Source organism: Marmota flaviventris, chromosome 19, assembly GCF_047511675.1.
Source record: "Marmota flaviventris isolate mMarFla1 chromosome 19, mMarFla1.hap1, whole genome shotgun sequence".
Taxonomy (NCBI): domain Eukaryota; kingdom Metazoa; phylum Chordata; class Mammalia; order Rodentia; family Sciuridae; genus Marmota; species Marmota flaviventris.
The window spans coordinates 31,248,112-31,264,658 of record NC_092516.1 but is presented as its reverse complement, the minus strand read 5'-3'; the positions used below and the strand labels follow the sequence as shown (position 1 = coordinate 31,264,658).

Below are 16,547 nucleotides of genomic sequence, written 5' to 3'. Positions count from 1 at the left end.
AGTTGGATACCTGATAAGGAAACTCACCTATTGAAGAGCCAGTGTTGTGTGAGTAGTAGCAGCACTAGAAAAGAGTGGACAAGAATGGCAAGCCTTGAGAGATGGGGCTTTCGAGCAGTGAGACATTCCCCCTCCTGGATTTTGGCACCAATGAAAGAATGAACAAGGCACATCATCAGAGAAAATGCTCGTTTATCGAGGAACAGCTCTGCATATTTATAGAACCAAGGGTGGTTTGACAGTTATGACAGTTTAACAGTTTAATGGTTTGACAGTTAGCATGGGGTGCTTTCTGATTGTGGTTAAAGATAATGTGAGTCAGCAGGACTAGTCTGATTGGAGGGTAAGGATCATGTTGGCCAGCAGGGCTAGTCTGATTGGTGGGTAAGGATCTTGTGAGCCAGCAGGGCTCACCCTTGCACAGCTCTTCTCGGGGGATGGGGAAGTTAGTCTTTGGAGCCTGGGCCACTCCCAACAGGAGTAATCAGGGGAACCAGGATTGAAATTGTTCTCTTAGTCCACAGAAGCTGAGTAGGAAGTAATTGTGTGACACGACTGTCATAATCCTAGAGCTACCTTGGGACACAAGAAAAATAAATGTGAACTCGTTTTCACTGGTAGAGTTGAAATTTGATCAGAATGCGTTAAGTCCTGTGTTTTTTGCTTTTATTTTTGAAGTTTATTTTTTATATTCACATAATTATTTTTAATTACTGGTATTCACTCTTATAATTGTCATGATCATTTACTTCAATGGTGGTGATTCTTTCCTGTTAATATACATCAGTGATTCCGAATCTGTGAAAGTATAGGAAGATATTTAGGAGGTAATACATAAGAAGTTATACAAGGCTCTATGAATTTATTACTTTTTTGAGTCTAATTTCCCCATGGAGATCAACTTCTCATTCTGATTAGTGTTTGTGAGAGAACTGGAGAGAGGGCAGATTGGCAAGTGTGGCTGAATCAATGTGAAAAACCTAGTTTTGTCAGCATTTTATGTAATCTGTTAACTCACAAATCTACCCAGGACACAGGTTGCTTTGTTTTGTGTCAACACAGCACTCATGCATTTTTAAAAAATTTTGGTCAATATTCAAATAAAGACAACATAAAATATCCTTCTACCTAATTGGATATGACTATTCTATGTATAACCTAAGACGTCGTCAACTTTTCCCAAGAAGAGTACATAAAATATACAATCCTTTCCTCATTAAGGAAAAAAAAATCCTTTTTTGTATTTTGTGTGAAATTTATTGTGTTTCTACTGATTCATACTCCTTCATTTATATCCAGTTACTTAAATACTGAGATATGATTTTAGGTATTATTCACACCTCATGTTTGATGAGAGGATGACAATGAAATAAACACTTAATTTGTGTAATATAAATATAAATATACAAATTCTCCCAGGACCTGGGAGTTCCAAGAGGCACCGAGAAAATGTCCTGTGTCACACTTGCTCTTCCTCTCTGTATTGTGTAGTAGCAACTGAGTTTCCCCTTCCTAGTAGGAATCAATCACTCCATGCTACAGAGTGACCTTCTTCTTCACCTGTTGATTCAGCTATAGTGAGCATGCTAAAGTGGCAGTAGGGCAATCTCAACTCTCATAAAATGGAATCACTTTGTGTCTGGGTAGAAGAATCTCTGGCTTTGTAGTTAAGAGTTTTCTAAAGCAGCATAACTGAAAAGTACAGGAACAAATAATGTTGGTGGGTCATAGACATCAATCTTATAGTGAGAGAATACACTCTCATTTCTATCCATTGAATGCTTGGGGTCTGATCCTATGAATCCTTGCTGTGAGAGAAGCAGTACCATAAATTAGATGCAGACGCCAACATGTATCACACCTTGGAGCACATTGTCCCAGCAATGAGAGATGTTTCCAACTAGGTGTTGCTTGAGTCAGAGTCTTACATGGGTATTTCACCATTCTATTAGTTCTGTGTTTCAGGAAGATGGAGGACCTATGTTAAGTATAACAAATCCCATGAACACAGGCCATATTGCACAATTGTTTGCTGTGAATCAAGCTCCTTGATCAGGAGCAATGCTGCATGGAATACTCTTATGGCAAATAAAGCATCCTGTGAGTCCAGATATGTTAGTTCTGGCAGCAGCACTTCAGGTGATGAAGCAAAATCCATTCCCAGAGTGAGTGTCCAGTCCAGGAAAAAAAAAGGAGTGTTCCTTTAATGTTGAATGTGATCCAATATCACCAGTGTGCTATGGAGGGGCTGGCTGATCACCCCAGGAAATGGTGCGATGTTGGGAACTCAGGGTGGTCTTTGTTATTAGCAGTAAGTATTCAGCAGTGCTTCAGACAGATTGGCCTTGGTGAGTGTAAGTCCATCATGCTGAATCCAGGAATAATCTTTACCCCTGATGCCAGTTTGTTCATGGATCTATTGGGCAGATGCCAGGACTGAGTGAGGAAACAGGAGTTGATATCCAAAGTACAGATTAACCCTTGTTTGGATATGAAGATCTATCCTGTGGGGGGTAGTAATAATGTTGTTTCTGAAAGAACGACCGCATAAGGCTCCTCATTGGAGAAGTACCTGTTTATTGAGGAACAGGTTTCCACATTTATAGAGCCGGGGGTCATTCAACAGAGCAGGGTATTGGCACGGGGCACTTTCTGATTGGTGGGTAAGGATCATGAGGGTCAGCTCTTCCTGCTGTTCTCTTGGTGCATGAAGAAGTTAGTACCGGAAGAGAAGCATGGTTGGTGCCATCTTTGGAGCCAGGGCAACTCTCAAAAGTTTCCATAGGAATCTTTTTCATATATAAAATCCAGAAAAGTTTGAAGTTCCAAAATATTAAAGGGGACACATGTATCAGAGGAATGAATATCTCCCCTAGGCGAAATAAAGAACTTTGGATTTTCTCCTGGAGAAAAAGTTAACATGTTTGCCTTCATGCTGGATGTATTGTATTTAGTTACACGTGTATCATTTTTGTATTTGGAGGTTAACCTGACTGAAGGAGATGTATATGTCTGTCAAAATGACAGAAGATGGACTGTAGTGACTTTGTGATGTGTGAGTTGGCTAGGATGAATTACATCTCACCAAATTCCCTCTAATTTGTCATTTCTAGTTAAGGTGGGTATTAGAGGAGCTTCCTGGTAGATTAGAGGGCAGAAGGGAAGCAGTCATCCTGTAGTATTAATACATTGTTGCTGGTCTGCTGGCTCACACCTCACTGGTATGGAGCAGTGGCTGGGCCTGCAGTTGCTCTACCTTCCCCAGGATTCTCCTTTAGGCTCTTGGAATTCTGGGCTAGGGGTGTGCTTTTAGCTTCATTAGAAATCTGAATTTCCCATGTGCCTATATGAATATACCATATGGATCTCATCTGGATGTATATTCACAAGTAACTAATAAAAAAACTCTAAATAAATAGCAGATCAGCAGAGTAGAGGGAAGGGATCAGAGGAAGGGAGGAGGAGAGGGAAAAGGGAAGCATGGGGACTGAATTGAGGCCTATTTTATGCTTTTTAATCATGTTAAAAGAAATCCAAATATTTTGTAGAATTCAAAGGAGCCAATATAAAAAAAAAAAGAACCCCAGTGCCTAATTCCATAGGCAAGCAGAACTGACTCTTTTTTGTTTGTTTGTTTTCTCTTGTGGGGTCACAGCTCATGCTTTTGCATTTCATCTGTCTCTTGTCTGCTTTGCTTTGTACTCTCTTCCCTTTCTACTGCTTGTCCTGTAGACTTAAAGTTCCCACATCAGACTTAAACATGACAGCAGTACACTAACTCCTTAACCAGCTTCCACATAGAAATAAGGCCAAAGTTCTGTAACGCCACCCTTAACAATTACATGTATTAATAGAAATGTCTTAGTGGTTCAGATGCTCTTGATAAAACCTGCCTGGTAAAATAAGAAACATAATCCAACAACCATACAAACATAGACACACACTAACACAAATCACACATATGATTACACACACATATGCCTATATTTAGTAAGAAGAGTCATAAATTCTGGCTCTTAATAGAGTCTGGGAATTTCAAATGACCATGATCATGATGACAAATTTTAGGTTTCTCTTGCTTTGAAAAAACTGAATTTCAATAATTTCAGCTCCTGGATAATTACAAATAGAGAAAAATCTCTTCACAAATGTTTTATTGGATCAAAGTGCTTATTGCCTTGTACACAGGATCCCATATTTCTGGCATCACACTTTGTCTCCACTCTTTGTTTCCCTAGGAACTGAGAAGGGAGTTGTGGCTGAGGAATCAGATGTCTCTGGCAGACTTCATCCTTGAAGGGCTCTTTGAAGACTCCTTGACCCACCTTTTCCTTTTCTGCCTGACCATGGTGGTCTTCCTTGTTGCACTGAATGGCAACTCCCTCATCATCATCCTCATCTGTGTGGATCGTGGGCTTCACACCCCCATGTACTTCCTACTCAGCCAGCTCTCCCTCATGGACATGATGCCCGTCTGCACAACCATCCCCAAGATCGCCACCAACTACCTGTCTGGCAGGAAGTCCATCTCCTTCATGGGCTGTGCCACCCAGCACTTCCTCTATTTGTCTCTGGGTGGTGCTGAGTGTCTTCTGCTAGCTCTCACGTCCTATGACAGGTATGTTGCCATCTGTCATCCTCTGCATTACACTGTGCTCATGAGCAGGAAGGTGGCAATGATGATGGCCCTCACATCATGGTTGGGGGCATCTCTGAATTTTCTAATTCACACTTTCATCTTGATGTACTTTCCTTTCTGTGAGATTCGGAAAATACACCATTTGTACTGAGTATCCAGCTGTCGTGAAGTTGGTATGTGTTTATGTAAGTGTCTATGAGTCCACAGTGTACATCAGCACCATCATGCTTCTTCTCCTCCCCATCATCCTGGTTTCTACATCCTATGGCTTCATCCTGCACAGTGTCATTGAGATGCGTTCAGGTGGGAGTAAGAGAAATGCCTTTGCCACTTGCAGCTCCCACATCACTGTGGTCTCTCTCTGGTTTGGTTCCTGCATCTTCTCATACATGAGGCCCAGGTCCCAGTGCACTCCACTGCAAGACAAAGTTGGTTCTGTGTTCTACAGCATCATTACTCCCACACAGAATCCTCTGATTTATACTCTCCAGAATAAGGATGTAGCTAAGGCTCTGAGGAGAATGTTGAGGAGAGATTTTATCTCCCAATGACTATACCCGTGTTAGTCCCAAATGTAGATGTTATTCTGGGTAAATCTCTAAGAATTTTCAAGAATCTAGACACCTGATGTTCTCTGACTCCTCCAAGAATAAAGTAGTTTACATATAACTTCACTATTTTAACTTACTTGCAGGAATTCAAGCAGCATTGTGTGTGTGTGTGTGTGTGTGTGTGTGTGTGTGTGTGTGTGTATATATATACACATACATTTCTCTAATACTCTAATACTACAGTCATTCATATTATTAGAGAAATATCTTTAGAAATCCCATTAAAAGAAGACATATAATGATCAGTGACACTCTAAACATATTAAGATAAATATATAAGGAACTTTCTATTATTAGTTATCAACAAGACATATGTAAATCATGCCACTAGAGTGTATTTATGAAGTGTAATATTAGAATTTGTTGCTTAACATCAGAGTCATGGGAAGTAAAGGGTATTTTGAAAGAAAGGGTAGATGATACAAAATGTATACTCATAGACCATTTTAGTTCTTGATGCAGTGTTTATGAATTTATAAGGGAGGGAATAAAGAGGTGAGGGTATGGAGAGTGGTGGAGAGAGTCCCAAGAAAACAAGAGAGGATGAGTCTTCATGTTTGGCAATGAGGTGGTCACCTCCTTTCTGTTACACAACACAGAGTTCTGTGTAGAGATACTGACCAAGCCCAGAGAAGGTCCAGCATCACTAGTAACTCAAGAGCAGCATCAATTTATCTTCAATTCAATTTTTTTATTCACAGAGAAGAGAATTTTACACTCCAGAGATACCCTTTTGTTCTGACATGCATCCTTCTTTAAGAAAAGAGCATAAATCTTTAGGGAGATTCAGATTCTACTTTAAAGGCTTTTCTCTTGACACAGTCTTTAGAACATTGGTTTTTATGGCTGAAGTAATGATTCCATGCTGAATTTAAGAGGAATCTGAAAACTAGCATACTTAAAAGTAGTAAATGAAGCACCAAAACAAAAACAATTAGAAAATGCAAATTTCAGATAATAAAGCTGTAAAAATATATGAAAACTACTTTTAGCCTTGTTTGTCTGGGATTCCTTCCATTTATTTTATAAGCTGTGTCATGATTGGATAGTGAAATTATATATACATCTGTCCATTCAACAAAATATTTCATGAGCATCTATTCACTGTCATGCCTGGGATAAAATCATGTTGGCTTTTGTGGGTTTTTTAAAAATTTAAATTTGTAGCAAGAGAGCTGGGGATGAGACTCAGTGGTTGAGCACTTGCCTAGCAACCATGAGGCCCTCTGTTCCCTGGTACCACAAAGAAAAAAAATTAATTAAAATGGGTGAATTTAGAGATCCAACATGGCGGCGGGCGCAGAGAGATCATAGGGAGATGTAAACCGTCTAAATGCTGTTTGCTCAGGATCACTAGGCAATTCTGAGCTGATGTGGAACTGGGGCGAACAGTCTGGGCCTCTCAGAACACACACCGAGCCTGGATCAGCTGAATCCAAGCTCCTGTTCGCCTGCTTCTTGCAGACAAACTGCTGTGACTCAGCACTAAACGATCCCGCTGAAACAACTGGTCGGCCCTTCTGAACCTACGGAGGTTAATGCCAACTGAGCCTTCATAGGCAGTGGCCACAGGATTGAAACAGGGCTTGGGAGAGCCAGTCAGGACCCACCCATTGCATTGGTCACCCAGCAAAGGGAACGAACTGTCGCCATTTGCATGGGATACCACCATGGCAGAGAACTGACGTCACCAGAATGCGGTGGAGGAGATAACTCCATTGAAACCGGCGGCGACAGGTGTGTAACACCCTAGCCTTCCCTCTCCAAACAGCGGGGAAACCTTAAGGGCCCCTCCCAGCTCTCCCGTAAGGGCCCCTCCCAGCTCTCCCATGAGCGCGATAGCCAGACTGAGGGAATCAGGAGTGGCGCGGGACCCGCTGCGTGGAACTCCAGGCTACCGCTCTCACCAGTGCTGACAACGGAGGTCTCTTGCACCAGCTACTGGGGGTGTGTCTACTGGAGGGCAAGCAAAATTCGCTGAGGGTTCTCAGCCCCAAGCTATACAAACTTAGGGTCTGAGGGAATGGCAAACAGGGAGAGTGTGCACAGTCGTTCCTGAAAATAGGGCTCCCAAGAGCAGCAGACCTGGTGTGTAGCCAGTATTGTGGTGAGCATCACCGGGCCTGGCTTGAGGAAAAGTGGGGAAGTGACTAGACACAAGAGAAGGCCCTAGGCACTCAGGATTGGAGACCTGCCTAGTCTGGGAGGAGGAGCTGCTGCACAGTGATTGGTTCCCGTGTATTGAGAGGAGAAGCTTGGCCCGGTGGGAACAGCTCCACCTACTGGAAGAGAAGTTAATCAAACTCTAAGACTGCAATTATTAATTTTTCTAATTTGGGTTTTTATTTTCATTTTCATTTTTTGTCGTTTTTTACATTTTTTAAAATTTTTTATTATTTTTTAAATTTTAATTTTAATTTTTAAAAAATTTTTTCTTTTTTTATTTTCTATTTTTTTCTTTTGTCTTTTCATTTCTTTTCAATTTCCTTATTCCCCCTTCCTTGAATTCTACCTGCTTACTCTCATTCTCTTTAGTGACTTCTTCCCTTCCCTTCTAATACCTTTCCACCCAAGCATCAAATAAATTTATAGGAGTAAACAGTAACTCAGCAGTCAAACAGAACAAGAAATAACATGAGCAACATGAAAAGCAAGGAAGAAAAGGAGTACAAACAATGCAGGACAGCCTAAATATTCAGGAGGACCTAGAGGCATCAGAAAAATGGTCAAATAAAGAACTCAAGGATTACCTTAGGCAGATGGAATGGAACCTCAAAGAGGATATGAGACAGCAAATTCAAACAGTGAAAGAACACATTAAAAATGAATTACATAAACAGATAAAAGAAGAAATTAAGGATCTTTATCAGGAGATAGAGATTATAAAAAAATCAAGCAATAATTCTAGAAATGAAGGAAACTATAAACCAAATTAAAAACTCAAATGAGAGTATCACTAACAGAGTGGAGCAAGTAGAAGCCAGAATGTCAGATAATGAAGACAAAATATATCATCTTGAAAATAGTCTAGCCAACTCAGATAGGCTGGTAAAAAATCACGAGAAAAACATCCAAGAGATATGGGATAGCATAAAAAAACCAAACTTAAGAGTCATCGGGATAGAGGAAGGTATAGAGGTTCAAACCAAGGGAATGAGCAACCTGCTGAATGAAATAATTATAGAAAACTTTCCAGAAATAAAAAAGGAAACAGATATACCAATTGTAGATGCATAGAGGACACCAAGCATACAAAATCACAGTAGACCAATGCCAAGACACATAGTTATGAAGATATCCAATATACAGAACAAAGAGAAAATATTAAAAGCTACAAGAGAAAAGAGGCAGATTACATTCAGGGGTAAACCAATAAGGTTAACAACGGATTTTTCATCACAGACGCTGAAAGCGAGAAGATTCTGGAACAACGTATTTCAAACACTGAAAGACAATGGATGCCAACCAAGAATTTTGTATCCAGGAAAATTAAGCTTCAGGTACGACAACGAAATAAAAATCTTTCATGATATACAAAAGTTAAAAGAATTTGCAGCCAGAAAACCAGCATTGCAAAGTATCTTGAGCAAAACACTACACGAGGAAGAAATGAAAAACAATAACCAAAACCGTCAATGGGAAGTGCCTCAGTAAAGACAGAGGGCAGGGGGAAAGCTAATCATGGAGAAACAAACTAAATTTAAAAAAAAGATAAATAATCAAACATGGCTGGAAGTACAAACCATCTATCAACAGTAACTCTAAATGTTAATGGCCTAAACTCTCCAATAAAGCGACATAGGCTGGTAACATGGATTAAAAAAACAAATCCAACAATATGCTGCCTCCAGGAGACACATCTGATTGGAAAAGACATACACAGGCTGAAGGTGAAAGGTTAGGAAAAAATATACCACGTACATGGTCCTCGTAAGCAAGCAGGGGTGGCCATCCTCACATCGAATAAAATCGACTTTAAGACTAAGTTAATCAAAAGGGATAAGGAAGGACATTATATACTGTTAAAAGGAACCATTCACCAACAAGACATAACAATTATCAATATTTATGCACCAAATAATGGTGCTGCAACGTTCATAAAACAAATTCTCCTCAAGTTCCAGAATCAAATAGACCACAATACAATAATTATGGGTGACTTCAACACACCTCCCTCACCATTGGACAGATCCTCCAAACAAAAGTTGAATAAAGAAACTATAGAACTCAATATCACTATCATTAACCTAGACTTAACTGACATATATAGAATATCAACCATCATCAAGTGGATATACTTTTTTCTCAGCAGCACATGGATCGTTCTCAAAAATAGACCATATATTATGCCATAGGGCAACCCTCAGTAAATATAAAGGGGTGGAGATAATACCATGCATTTTATCTGATCATAATGGAATGAAACTGGAAATCAATGATAAAAGAAGTAAGGAAAAATCCTAAATCACATGGAAAATGAACAATATGTTACTGAATGATCAATGGGTTACAGAAGACATAAAGGAGGAAATCAAAAAATTCTTAGAGATAAATGAAAATACAGACACAACATATCAGAATCTATGGGACACAATGAAAGCAGTTTTAAGAGGGAAATTCATCACCTGGAGGTTATTCCTCAAAAAAAGTAAAAGAACAACAAATAAATGAGCTCACACTTCATCTCAAAGCCCTAGAAAAGGAAGAGCAAAACAACAGCAAATGTAGCAGAAGGCAAGAAATAATTAAAATCAGAGCAGAAATCAATGAAATGGAAACAAAAGAAACTATTGAAAAAATTGACAAAACTAAAAGTTGGTTCTTCGAAAAAATAAATAAGATCGACAGACCCTTAGCCATGCTAACGAAGAGAAGAAGAGAGAGAACTCAAATTACTAACATATGGGATGAAAAAGGCAACATCACAACAGATACTAGAGAAATACAGAAGAAAATTAGGAATTATTTTGAAAACCTATATTCCAATAAAATAGAAGATAGTGAAGACATCGATAAATTTCTTAAGTCATATGATTTGCCCAGACTGAGTCAGGAGGATACACACAATTTGAACAGACCAATATCAATGGATGAAATAGAAGAAGCAATCAAAAGACTTCCAACCAAGAAAAGCCCAGGACTGGATGGGTATACAGCAGAGTTTTACAAAACCTTTAAAGAAGAATTAATACCAATACTTTTCAAGTTATTTCAGGAAATAGAAAAAGAGGGAGCGCTTTCAAATTCATTCTATGAGGCCAACATCACCCTGATTCCGAAACCAGAAAAAGACACCTCAAAGAAAGAAAACTACAGACCAATATCTCTAATGAACCTAGATGCAAAAATCCTCAATAAAATTCTGGTGAATCGGATACAAAAACACATCAAAAAAATTGTGCACCATGATCAAGTAGGATTCATCCCTGAGATGCAAGGATGGTTCAATATACGGAAATCAATAAATGTTATTCACCACATCAATAGACTTAAAGATAAGAACCATATGACAATCTCAATAGATGCAGAAAAAGCATTCCACAAAGTACAGCATCCCTTTATGTTCAAAACATTAGAAAAACTAGGGATAACAGGAACTTACCTCAACATTCTAAAAGCTATCTATGCTAAGCCTCAGGCTAGCATCATTCTGAATGGAGAAAAATTGAAGGCATTCCCTCTAAATATGGAACAAGACAGGGATGCCCTCTATCACCACTTCTATTCAATATAGTTCTCAAAACACTGGCAAGAGCAATTAGACAGATGAAAGAAATTAAAGGCATAAAAATAGGAAAAGAAGAACTTAAACTATCACTATTGCGGATGACATGATAATATATTTAACAGACCCAAAAGGGTCTACAAAGAAACTGCTAGAGTTAATAAATGAATTCAGCAAAGTGGCAGGATATAAAATCAACACGCATAAATCAAAGGCATTCCTGTATATCAGCGACAAAACTTCTGAAACGGAAATGAGAAAAAACACCCCATTCACAGTATCCTCAAAAAAAATAAAATACTTGGGAATCAACCTAACAAAAGAGGTGAAAGATTTATACAATGAAAACTACAGAACCCTAAAGAGACAAACAGAAGAAGATCTTAGAAGATGGAAAAATATACCCTGTTCATGGATAGGCAGAACTAACATCATCAAAATGGCAATATTACCAAAAGTTCTCTATAGGTTTAATGCAATTTCAATCAAAATCCCAACGGCATTTCTTGTAGAAATAGATAAAGCAATCATGAAATTCATATGGAAAAATAAAAGACCCAGAATAGCAAAAGCAACTCTAAGCAGGAAGTGTGAATCAGGCGGTATAGCGATACCAGATTTCAAACTATATTACTATATTTCAAACTATATTACAGAGCCATAGTAACAAAAACAGCATGGTACCAAAACAGGCGGGTGGACAAATGGTACAGAATAGAGGACACAGAGACTAATCCACAAAGTTACAACTGTCTTATATTTGATAAAGGGTCTAAAAGCATGCAATGGAGGAAGGATAGCATCTTCAACAAATGGTGTTGGGAAAACTGGAAATCCATATGCAACAAAATGAAACTGAATCCCCTCCTCTTGCGAAGCACAAAAGTTAACTCAAAATGGATCAAGGAGCTTTATATCAAAACAGAGACTCTGTGTCTGATAGAAGAAAAAGTTGTTTAATTTTTTGAGTTCTTTGTATATTCTGGATATTAGGGCTCTATCTGAAGTGTGAGGGGTAAAAAATTGTTCCCAGGATGTACACTCTCTGTTTACCTCTCTTATTGTTTCTCTTGCTGAGAAAAAACTTTTTAGTTTAAGTAAGTCCCATTTATTTATTCTTGTTATTAACTCTTGGGCTATGGGCGTCCTATTAAGGAATTTGGAGCCTGACCCCACGGTATGTAGATCGTAGCAACTTTTTCTTCTATCAGACACAAAAGTGGGACTGCAAATTGGTAAGGCCAATCTGGAAAGCAGTATGGAGATACCTGGGAAAGCTGGGAATGGATCCACCATTTGACCCAGCTATCGCCCTCCTCGGACTATTCCATGAGGATCTTAAAAGAGCGTACTATAGGGATACTGCCACATCAATGATCATAGAGGCACAATTCACAATAGCTAGACTGTGGAACCAACCCAGATGCCCTTCAATAGATGAATGGATAAAAAAAAATGTGGCATTTATACACAATGGAGTATTATACAGCCCTAAAAAATGACAAAATCATAGAATTTGCAGGGAAATGGATGGCATTAGAGCAGATTATGCTAAGCGAAGCTAGCCAATCCTTAAAAAACAAATGCCAAATGTCTTCTTTGATATAAAGAGAGCAACTAAGAACAGAACAGGGAGGAAAAGCATGAGGAAAAGATTAACATTAAACAAAGACGAGTGGGGGAGAGAAAGGGAGAGAGAAGGGAAAGCATATGGAAATGGTAGGAGAACCTCAATATTACACAAAATTACATAGAAGAGGATGTGAGGGGAAAGGGGGGGGAACAAGGGAGAGAATTGAACAACAGCAGATGAGGTAGAGAGGGATGATGGGAGGGGAGGGGAGTGGGGATAATAGGGGAAAAGAAAGGTAGCAGAATACATCAGTCACTAATATGCCATTATGTAAAAATGTGAGTGTGTAACCGATGTGATTCTGCAATTTGTATTTGGGGTAAAAATGGGAGTTCATAACCCAATTGAGTCAAATGTATGAAAGATGATATATCATGAGCTTTGTAATGTTTTGAACAACCAATAAAAAAAAAGAAAAAAAAAAGTTGGCTCCGATCTACATATTGTGGGGTCGGGCTCCAAATTCCTTAATAGGGCACCCATACCACAAGAGTTAATAACAAGAATCAACAGATGGGATTCACTTAAACTAAAAAGTTTTTTCTCAGCAAGAGAAACAATAAGAGAGGTAAATAGGGAGCCTACATCATGGGAACAAATTTTTACTCCTCACACTTCAGATAGAGCCCTAATATCCAGAGTATACAAAGAACACAAAAATCTAAACAATAAGATAACAAATAACCCAATCAACAAAAGGGCCAAGGACCTGAACAGACACTTCTCAGAGGAGGACATACAATCAATCAACAAGTACATGAAAAAATGCTCACCATCTCTAGCAGTCAGAGAAATGCAAATCAAAACCACCTAAGTTACCATCTCACTCCAGTAAGATTGGCAGCCATTATGAAGTCAAACAACAAGTGCTGGTGAGGATGTGGGGAAAAGGGTACTCTTGTACATTGCTTGTGGGACTGCAAATTGGTGCGGCCAATCTGGAAAGCAGTATGGAGATTCCTGGGAAAGCTGGGAATGGAACCACCATTTGACCCAGCTATTTCCCTTCTCAGACTATTCCCTGAAGACCTTAAAAGAGCGTACTACAGGGATACTACCACATCGATGTTCATAGCAGCACAATTCACAATAGCTAGACTGTGGAACCAACCCAGACGCCCTTCAATAGATGAATGGATAAAAAAAAAATGTGGCATTTATACACAATGGAGTATTACGCAGCACTAAAAAATGACAAAATCATAGAATTTGCAGGGAAATGGATGGCACTAGAGCAGATTATGCTAAGTGAAGCTAGCCAATCCCTAAAAAACAAATGCCAAATGTATTCTTTGATATAATGAGAGCAACTAGGAACAGAGCAGGGAGGAAGAGCATGAGGAAAAGATTAACATTAAACAGAGACATGAGGTGGGAGGTAAAGGCAGAGAAAAGGGAAATTGCATGGAAATGGAAGGAGACCCTCATTGTTATACAAAATTACATATAAGAGGATATGAGGGGAATGGGAAAAAAAACAAGAAGAGAAATGAATTACAGTAGTTGGGGTAGAGAGAGAAGATGGGAGGAGAGGGGAGGGGGGATAGTAGAGGATAGGAAATGTACAACAGTTACTAATATGGCATTATGTAAAAATGTGGATGTGTAACCGATGTGATTCTGCAATTTGTATTTGGGGTAAAAATGGGAGTTCATAACCCACTTGAATCTAATGTATGAAATATGATGTCAAGAGTTTTGTAATGTTTTGAACAACCAATAAAAAATAAAAATAAATAAAAATAAAAAAATAGTGGTATTAATGAGGAGAGACATATAGATACAGACTAATTAAACAGAACAGAAAGTATAAAATAGATTCATATGTACATGTATATGATTGAGTGATTATCAAGATGACAATATCATTTAATTGAGGAAAGATGGTCTTTTTAAACAAATGGTACCAGAGTAGTTGGATTTCCATAGGGGAAAAATGAACTATATCTGTGGTTTGGATCTTATAAGTCCTCCAGAGTCCCATGTATTGAAGGCTTGTCCCAAACAAAGCATTACTAAGAGGTGGTAGAAAAAAAAATGGGTGAATTTAAAAAATTTAAACCAGAGTCAAACTCTCTGTAAAGCTAAATAAAGTGAACTTCATGGATGTTTGCTCAGGTTCTTTCATGCATGGGTTACACAGGAAACCCTGAGAAGGTTTTATAATTTGAAGTATATGAGTAGTCCTTCCCTTCTAAAAGAGTCCAGTCATGCCTCTTGATTGAACCAATGCAGTTTAAAGATGGAAAATACCTTCAGGGAATATTATGCTTACCCCCTCCAAGGCTCCTCTTGTCTTTACTTCCAAGAGAAGTGCAAATGGGGAACATTTGAGTCCTACAGAGATTTGAGGAGCACTTTTGCCCTATTCTCACCAAGGTGTTTCTTTACTGTCAGGGTACCTCCAGCAGAGTAATCTTCTGATTCCAGGAGAGGGAAGAGAAGAAAATTGTCAATGGAGATTGAGAAATTCCAGCTGAGAAAGACTAGGAGCTTGCCAAAGGTACCTACCCCACCTAGGTGTATTAGAGACTTATTTTCTATCAGATCTAAGTTCCCTATATGTACATACGTGAAGCTATGCTTCACGGCTGCCCTGAATCCTTAAAGAAAATGATAACCATATCTCTCCTCTCGTTTCCCATATGCAAAACTAACTGATAGGGGAGGATTTGCATATTAAATGAACAATCCCTAGAAATAAGCCATATAAGACCTTGCTTTTTATGACTCAATGACAACTTTTCATTTTTCACAGAAGAGATTCCACATTGTTCCATAAGTGTAACAAATTACTATTTTTAAATTTCAAATAGTTTGCAAATATTTTCTGCATACTGAGAAACACGTGTGTGCCTGCACACACACACACACACACACACACACACACACACACACAGAAAGAGGGAGAGAAATGTTATTTGTAAAATTTTAAAATTAAAAAGAGCAAAAAAAAAAATGACAGCCATGAAATATAATTCAATGACAAGTCTCTCCTTAAATGTTTACTGAATGCTTGCCATGGGTGAGGTTCCCTACAAGTCACCACTGGGAGTTTATGAAAGGCATAAATAAGGTGTTGTGGTTAAGTGGGATGACGTACTAAGATACATAAAAAATAGGCCTCCAGGGGCCGTGGTTGTGGCTCAATGGTAGAGGGCTTGCATAGCCTGTTTGAGGCACTGGGTTCAAGTCTCAGCACCACATTTAGAAAACTAAGATAAAAAAAGATAAAATATAGGCCTACAAATGGGATGCTTTAAGAACAAAATATTAACTTAGATGATGAAAACAGTTTGCAGTAACCAATAACAAAATGGAGGAGTGAATGAGTCTTACATTAGATGGGGTGGACTCCTTGGAAGAGTTTGTATATTGAACTAGAATTTGAAGAATGAGAAGAAGGGGGAAATAAGAGTCAGAAAGAGTTATTACTGAAATGTAAAGGAAGTAGTTTTTCTGTAACAGGACTCCTGGGGGTCAATCAGGATTACCCTGGACTGTATAAATCCTTCATAATGTTAAGAAATTATTGACATCAACGATTCTCAATTTTGTCTGAGAATGAGAACTGAAGGATACAAGATCAGTATACAAAAACAATCTGTGTTTCTATACACTGTGATAAACAGTCCAAAAGGGAAATTAAGAAATGAAGAAAATAATTCAATTTATGATATCATTGAAAAGAACAAATACTTAGGAATCAAATTCACAAAAGTGCAAAACAGGTCTGGGGCTGTAGCTCAGTTAGTAGAGTGCTAGCCTAGCACATGTGAAATACTGAGTTTGATGCTCAGCACTACATAAAAATAAAATATATTGTGTCCATCTATTATAAAAATATTTTAAAGAACCAAAAAAAGTGAAAAACAGGTACAATAATAACTATAAAACACTGTTGAAATAAATTAAAAAGGATCTACATGACTATCACAA

General features: G+C 38.5%; 1 pseudogene; it reads left to right on the top strand.

The window, feature by feature from the left end:
- Window positions 1–280: 280 nt before the first annotated feature.
- Window positions 281–5,190, top strand: LOC114106116 (olfactory receptor 2AE1-like; annotated as a pseudogene).
- Window positions 5,191–16,547: the final 11,357 nt, after the last annotated feature.